Source organism: Scyliorhinus torazame, chromosome 24 (assembly GCF_047496885.1).
Source record: "Scyliorhinus torazame isolate Kashiwa2021f chromosome 24, sScyTor2.1, whole genome shotgun sequence".
NCBI lineage: Eukaryota > Metazoa > Chordata > Chondrichthyes > Carcharhiniformes > Scyliorhinidae > Scyliorhinus > Scyliorhinus torazame.
In genome coordinates this window covers 48,332,183-48,339,514 of record NC_092730.1, presented here as the reverse complement: position 1 = coordinate 48,339,514, position 7,332 = coordinate 48,332,183, and the positions used below count along the sequence as shown (strand labels likewise).

Genomic DNA, 7,332 nt, shown 5'->3' with positions numbered 1-7,332 from the left:
AGGTTTTCCAATAAACGGTTTCACAAGAAAAGCCTCTGCAGTCAGGAGCTGAAAAGGGAGAGATGACCCCTCTGTCATCTTGTACTCTGTGCCGCTATTAATAAAGTCATGACACTGTTTGATTTATAAACGACTCTTACAGCCTGCCCTGTCACCTTCAATGATTTGGACACATGTCCCGCTGTTCCTGCACTCTTTTTTGTAAATAGACACTTTATTTTATATTGTCTACTTCTGTTCTTCCTACAAAAATAAATCGCCTCATTCCTTGTCTGCTACATGTCCTCCCTTTGCACCAACCTGGCTGTGTCCTTTCGGAGTTTTACTAGAATTTCTGTAGCGCTTTTCACAACCACAGGGCGGCCCAAAACATTCCCAGACAATGAAGTAGTTTTGAAATGTCGTCACTGTGCGAATTACTGAACTTTTGAACTGCCTGTTGGACAACTACAGAAATCCTCATATGGGGATGGGAAAGCGCTGTAGGTGTGGCTCTGTGGCGCAACGGATAGCGCGTTGGACTTCTAGTCGCTGTCGTGGTAAGACATTCAAAGGTTGTGGGTTCGAATCCCACCAGAGTCGGTTTTTAGGCAAGGTTTGAATAAATCAGCAACAGGTTTATCAATGTCCCCAGGTGAGTGAAACTGCCACCCCGAACTTCCTTCTGAAAGGTGACCCCAGTCACCCTCCCCTTTCCCATCAGAACAACGTCACAGAAGAAATCCCATTCTGGACAAAAATAAAATCTTTGAAAGCTGCTGACCAGAGTCAGTCTGTTCCCTCCTCAGACAGATTGCAAACCGGGCAGATATATCAGCGGGCAGTTTGTTCCTCACAGGCAGCTCCAAACAAGGATGATGTGAATCGACACCACCGAATGCTCACACCAACACGTTTTTCACAGCTGTGATGAACAGCTCATGTTGCAGCTTTAGATCAGACAGTGGAGCATTATCACAGGCGCTCTATCAGACTGTATGTTCCTTCAGACAAGTTTCCGACTGGACACTTGGAATGAGCGGCCGTGTGAACATTCGCGGTTCAGGGGGAGATTTCTCACTTACCAGACTGGAGTTCCGGTTCCATTCCCAGACATTTCCCTTTCTCTTTCTGAATCCATCCCTGTCCTCTTGCTCATTTGCACTTTTCATTGTTCCATCAATGGCGGCCGCGTCTTCAGCTGTCTGGGCCTTGAGCTCTACAATTCATTCTTGAAAAATCTCCAGCTGTCTCTCCGCCGTCCAAGTGCAAAATGAATGAATGCAATTAGAAGCAAAAAAAAAGGGACGGGCAAGAAACACACCAAACAAAACATAATCTAAAATTACTGAGCTCGATGTTGAGGACGGAGTTCTGTGGGTGGCTACTTAAATGTTGAGGTGGTTTTACTCGAGTTTCCGTTAATCTCCATTGGAACACGGATGACCAACGACAGAAAGGTGAGAGTGGGAGAGTTGGAGAATTGAAATGACAAGTGGCAGGAAACTCAAAGTCATGATTGTGGATTGAACAGAGATTTATCAAAGCGGTCACAGTCTGTAATCTGACCTGTTGAAGTAGATGAGACCAAATTGTGGCAGCAAATACCGATGGGGGCGAATGGCCTCCTTCTGCACTGTAAATTCTATGATAATCTATGATACAGGAGCTTAAACTGAAAAGCACAAGTGTCTCACTGGTTCACTTGGGATGAGTGTTTTGGGCCCTTGGATAATGAGGAGGGAGGGGGTAAAAAGGCAGGAGTTGCATCTCCTGCACTTGCAAAGAAAGGTGCACATAGAAAGTGAGCGGATATTGGCGGTGGAGCAGCGGTCGCGGAGGGGATTGTCCCTTCAGTCTGGTGAATGGGGAGAGCAGGGGAGGGCGTTTTTGATGATGTCATAAATGGTCCCTGGAATACGGAGACTGACGGGCTGCAAGGTGAGAACAAGCGGCACCAAATCAGTTCAGCTCGACTTACACAGGACACAACAATGTCAGTAACGGAAAGATCTTTTGGGATAAGAGCAAGTGCTTTGCAACATCGTTCACTTTTATTTCCATTTCCCACCTTAGCCGCTTTTCCTACAAATGTTGGCAGCGGTTGGATTTCCACCCGCATCCTCGAAGAGACTGAAACCTAAACCCATCTCCTCAGACCGCTCGGCCTCGCTATCCTAAAGGTTCATTGTTTCTGATACTGATGACTGGTGATTGGCATCTTGCTGTTTATCAGCTGAGTCCAGGATTTCACATTGAGAGAGAAGGAAATGATCCAATCACAGAGCTGGAACGCTGCTTCTAGTTTTCTCCCCACAGATGCTGTTTAATTCTGAGCATTTCCAGCATTTCCTGTGTTTATTATTTATGATGATCAACATTTGAAGTAATTTGCTTTGTGATTAGTGAACTTTCTGAGCTGAGTTCAGGGGACTCGGTTTCCAAAATATTTTTAAAAATATTTGACGGGATGTGAGTTTCGCTGAATCCGTCAACAATTATTGTCCAAAATTAATTACCCTTAAGAATTTGGCGGTGACGTGATTCTTGAGCCACTGCAAGTCCATGTGGTGTATGTACACACACAGTGCTGTTAGGGAGGGAGTTCCGGGATTGTGAGCCAGCCATAGAAAGGGTGATATATTTCCCAGGATGGTGTGTGTCTCGGAGTGGAACTTGCAGGTGGTCGCGGTTTCTCTGTATCTGCTCCCCTTGTGTTTCCAGGTGAGAGATCCCGCGGGGTTGGATGACCCTCGCGGAGGAACAGTCAATGTCAGGGGTGGGATTTCAATCCTCGCCTCCAGAGGAGACTGCGACCTGAACTACGAACTGGCCTTAGACCCGCACGGCCATCATGACACACGATGCACTATCAGAAACTCCCAGCGCAAATGATATCAAATCCATAACTGCAGTGACCTGGGCTAAGTTTCTGAATCAGCACCCACACAAACATTACCTACAGCCTAGAGCTCAATGACTGAAGATAGAGTTTGTCTTTCCAATGAAGATGGTTGGAGTGTGAACAATTTCCTGTCCTTCCTTTGATTTTCTCCAGGCCTGTGGGGAAGTTGCTGGGTGACAGGTACAATATTGAAGTGAAGAAAATGGAAAAGTGAATTGGTGCAATGACGCTCCCTTTGTTTCTCTGCAGTTTTTATTGAGGGGAGTTTATGTTGGTTCACTTGGTGAGGATCACTGACTGTATGTGATTGTGGAGCAGGCAGAGGATGTGACTCATGTCCGGAAGCAGCCGAGTTTGTGGATGTTGCTCCATGAATTTTCACGGCTCACAGGGTGAAAGGAGTTTTCGACGTCGAAAATGACCATGTCCGGCAGCTGGAGCTTTCCCTTGTATTTTATGGAATCTGGGAATCAGCGGATCATCAAAACACAGAAATGAAACACGTCTAGTCACAGTATTTTCTCACATGATGTTAACATCAGTTATCTCAGCGCAGCAGGTGGCTGCGTGGCCTAACGGATAAGGTGAATCTAGTGACGATATCAGAAAACTGCAGGTTCGAGTCCTGCCGCGGCCGTTTCAAACAGAAATCACATTGCTGGTTTTCCTTCCTCAGCTCAAAGTTCCGCGTTTCCGTCTAAACATTTCCCGACTTGTCTCAGAATCTATTTTCTTGCTATTTTGTTCATTCAATTGTCTCTCATCTTGGTACCCTGCTTAGATCCTAAGGAATCCACAATTTCTGTTTGATCTGGATAAACAATCGAAGCTCCATCCAGAACAAAATGTTTTGTGTCAATCGGTTCAATAAGATTCTGTGGCGGGAATTCTAATCTACTCAGGAAGATGTTTAGTAATGAGCTGAATGGACGGTTTTTGTTAACTGGGGTGAAAGGTTATGACACTGGATTGGGAAACCAGCGGCCCGAACTAATCTTTGGGACAGAGAATAAATCCCAACACGGCCTCTGGTGACAGTTAAATTCACTGATTTAATAAATCTGGAATTGAAAGGCATCGGAGCTGGTTAACTTTAGTCAGGTGTAAGCTGGTACCTTTTCTGATTGGTTAGATAATGCACCGCAGTCAATACTGCACTTCTTCACCAACTGCGCCCAACTGACCGCAATGTTTTTTAAAAAAACATGAATTTCTGGAATATCTGTAACTGATATTGTTACACCAACAATTTAATCAGTCGAACAGTGCGTTTAGGGAGCTGAGATTTTCGAATAGTTCAAGGGTTGGACTCCAAATCCAATGGTCTTTTTCCACGGAGATTCTATCCCTTCTCACATACAGTAAGAAGTCTTACAACACCAAATTAAAGTCCAACAGGTTTGTTTCAAATCACTAGCTCTCGGAGCGCTGCTCCTTCCCCAGCTGAATGGAGAGGTAGGTTCCAGAAACATTTATATAGACAAAGTCAAAGATGCAAGACTTTAAATGCGAGCATTTGCAGGTAATTAAGTCTTTACAGAGCCAGAGAGAGGGGTAACCCCAGGTTAAAGAGGTGTGAATTGTTTCAAGCCAGGACAGTTGGTCGGATTTCGCAAGCAAAGGCCAGATGGTGTTTGGAAAGTTATCAAGGGTTGTCTATAGAGTCCTGTATCTTTTGGGGAGTGGTCAGGATTTGTAGTTGATATACTGTTTACTGTGTGTTTATAAAATGTTAACTGGATTCATGTAATAAAAATACTTTTGTTTTAAACATACTTTAGATCTCTGTTGCATCACACCTGTAAAATGGGCCCTTGTGCTCCCCATAACCAAAATGTATTTAAAGTTGTGGGTCAGGTGAACTCCGTGATATACTTTGGGGTTCTCTAAACCCTGGCCCATAATACGTGGACCGAGGTACAGTGAGAAGTATTGTTCTACATACAGTCCAGACAGATCGGTTCATACATGTAAAACATAAGACATGCATAAATACACAATGTAAATAATAATAACAGTAATAATAAATGTAAGTAATATTAGTAAACAATAACAAATCGTAAACAGAGACAAGAGTGAAAAGTTGGGTTAATCGCGTCAGTAAAATGACACAAGCAACATTCAGTTTACGGACACTCCTGGAGCCTGATGAGATCAGCAACTGATGTATTTGCATTGTGATAAGAAGTCTTACAACACTAGGTTAAAGTCCAACAGGTTTCTTTCGAACCACTAGCTTTTGGAGCGCAGCTCCTTCCTCAGGTGAATCGAAAGAAACCTGTTGGACTTAAACCTGGTGCTGTAAGACTTCTTACTGAGCCCACCCAAGTCCAACACCGGCATCGCCACATCATGGCTTACATTATGATGACTAATACAAAAACATGCAATTCGTGGCCATGAGGCGGTAGATTCAAATCCCACCAGAGTCGGCTTTTGGGTGTCACCGTGGTTAACACTCAGGGACCCGGCGTCAATTCCAGCCTTGGGTTACAGTCTTGCACGTTCTTCCCGTGTCTGCGTGAGTTTCCTCCACTGTCCAAAGATGTCCAGTTTAGGTGGATTGGCCATGTTAAATTAGCCCTTAGAGTCCAAACGTTTACGTGGGTATGGGCCGTAGGTTGGGTGCTCCTTCGGATGATCAGTGCAGACTCGATGGGCCGAATGTCCTCCTTCTGCACAAGAAGTATTCTATGATTGCTTAAACAGGGTGAAGATGGCAGCCTCAGGACACAGAGACAAGGTAAGCTCTCAGGCCAGAGTAAGAGCCCTATGTAATGATTCCTAACATTGGAAATAAACTGCATAAATACATTTATTGTGCACTGGTGCCATCTCCTGCCTGAACGGGAGGCGTTCGGCAAAGACACTTTCATTCATGAGCATTTTAAATTTGGACACTCCTCAAATTCAATAAACAAAATAACCTTCATTTGTGCGCTTCTTTCTTAAAATCCAGCTTCATTCTTTTTCAGTACAAATGTTTTTTGAACACATGAGTTCTCAGTTAGAAACAATAGTAAACAGCTGGGTTATCCGGGCCAGAAAAATGAGACAAGTACATTTCAGTTTACAAACTGTGTTATGGACACTCCTGGTACCTGGTGAAATTAGCACCTAAGTTACTTACAAAATGATGACTAATTCATAAAAGTGATGATTTAAGCAGGTTACAAACGGCAGCATCGGGACACAAGGACAAGTTGAGGTCTCAGGCCGGAGTAAGAGTCCTATGTAATGGTACCGTACGGCCTCCCTGAACAGGCGCCGGAATGTGGCTTTTCACAGTAAGTTCATTGAAGCCTACTTGTGACAATAAGCGATTGTTATTACACACAGAACATCAGAAATAAATTGCATAAATAAATGTATTGTGGACTGGTGCCATCTCCTGGATTGTTCCTGACACTTTCAGGAACATTTTTAAATTGGAGTGAAATAGCATAAACATTGTAAGAATGATTAAAAACAGTCTCTCAAGCAAATGCAAAGTGAAGATAAACAATAGTTGGGCCATGGTAAGTCGGCAGGGACGGTATATGGGGAGCAATGCTCCCTTCCCGGCTGTTGACCAGCCTTCAATTTGTTGCGCTGCTTTATTTACAACTTTCAGTTCGGCTGGTCAGTTTCACAATGAGAGACATTAAAAATTCTGACATATGATGAATTCTGGCAAAAGATGTGACAAAAATAAATTTCACATTGCTTTGTGATCAGACATTTTCACAATTCTGGTTCCTGATGAAGTTAATATGAACGTTACTGAGGTGATGATCTTGTCCTGACAAATAAGAAAATTCAGAGCGAAAGCAGAATAAGAAAAACAGCTTCAGGGCACAAGAACATTCTAATGTAATGACATTTCATCAGAATACATTGAATGATGACACAAAACTGCATTTTTCGAACAAATGGCTCCAACATGGCCGTTATTTCGCTGCGAGCAGGGTTCGAACCTACGCGGGGATGGATTTCGAGTCCAACGCCTTAACCACTCGGCCATCGCAGCTGACAACTGTGCAGCCAATTCGTTCTATAGAAAGCATTGTAAAATCAGACACGCGGGATTGCAGTAATGCGATGAACGGTGTCCCAGTCTTTCTTTGAGTCGGGATTGAAACTGCGTGGGGAAAAAAACATTAGATGAACCTTCACAGTATTGAGAATGTTAAGAAGAACGAACTGTTTTGATAACAGGAACACAAGATTATGTCGCTGGACTGGGAATCCAGAGGCCTGAACTCACCTTTCGTGACAAGATTTGATAAATCTGGAATTGAAATTTCGTCTCAGTAATGGCGCAGAAAGGTTCTGCTTCAGACGGACCATATTTCCACAACTGGGAACACATTTACACAACAGGGAATGATTAGCACAACCACACTGAAGATCTGTCACCGGCAGAGTCACGGTTCCAACAGAGAGAACAGTTACACAGCAGAGAGCAC

The 7,332-nt window shown here is 43.8% G+C and overlaps 2 non-coding genes across 2 annotated transcripts; one reads left to right on the top strand and one right to left on the bottom strand.

Annotated features, from left to right (window-relative positions):
* The first annotated feature begins 490 nt into the window (after positions 1-490).
* On the top strand, positions 491-582 carry trnar-ucu (transfer RNA arginine (anticodon UCU)). Its single transcript is given in 2 exon segments — positions 491-527; positions 547-582. It is a non-coding gene; the product is annotated as a tRNA-Arg (tRNA).
* A 6,237-nt stretch (positions 583-6,819) lies between these two features.
* trnas-cga (transfer RNA serine (anticodon CGA)) lies at positions 6,820-6,893 on the bottom strand. The gene has a single exon. It is a non-coding gene; the product is annotated as a tRNA-Ser (tRNA).
* Positions 6,894-7,332: the final 439 nt, after the last annotated feature.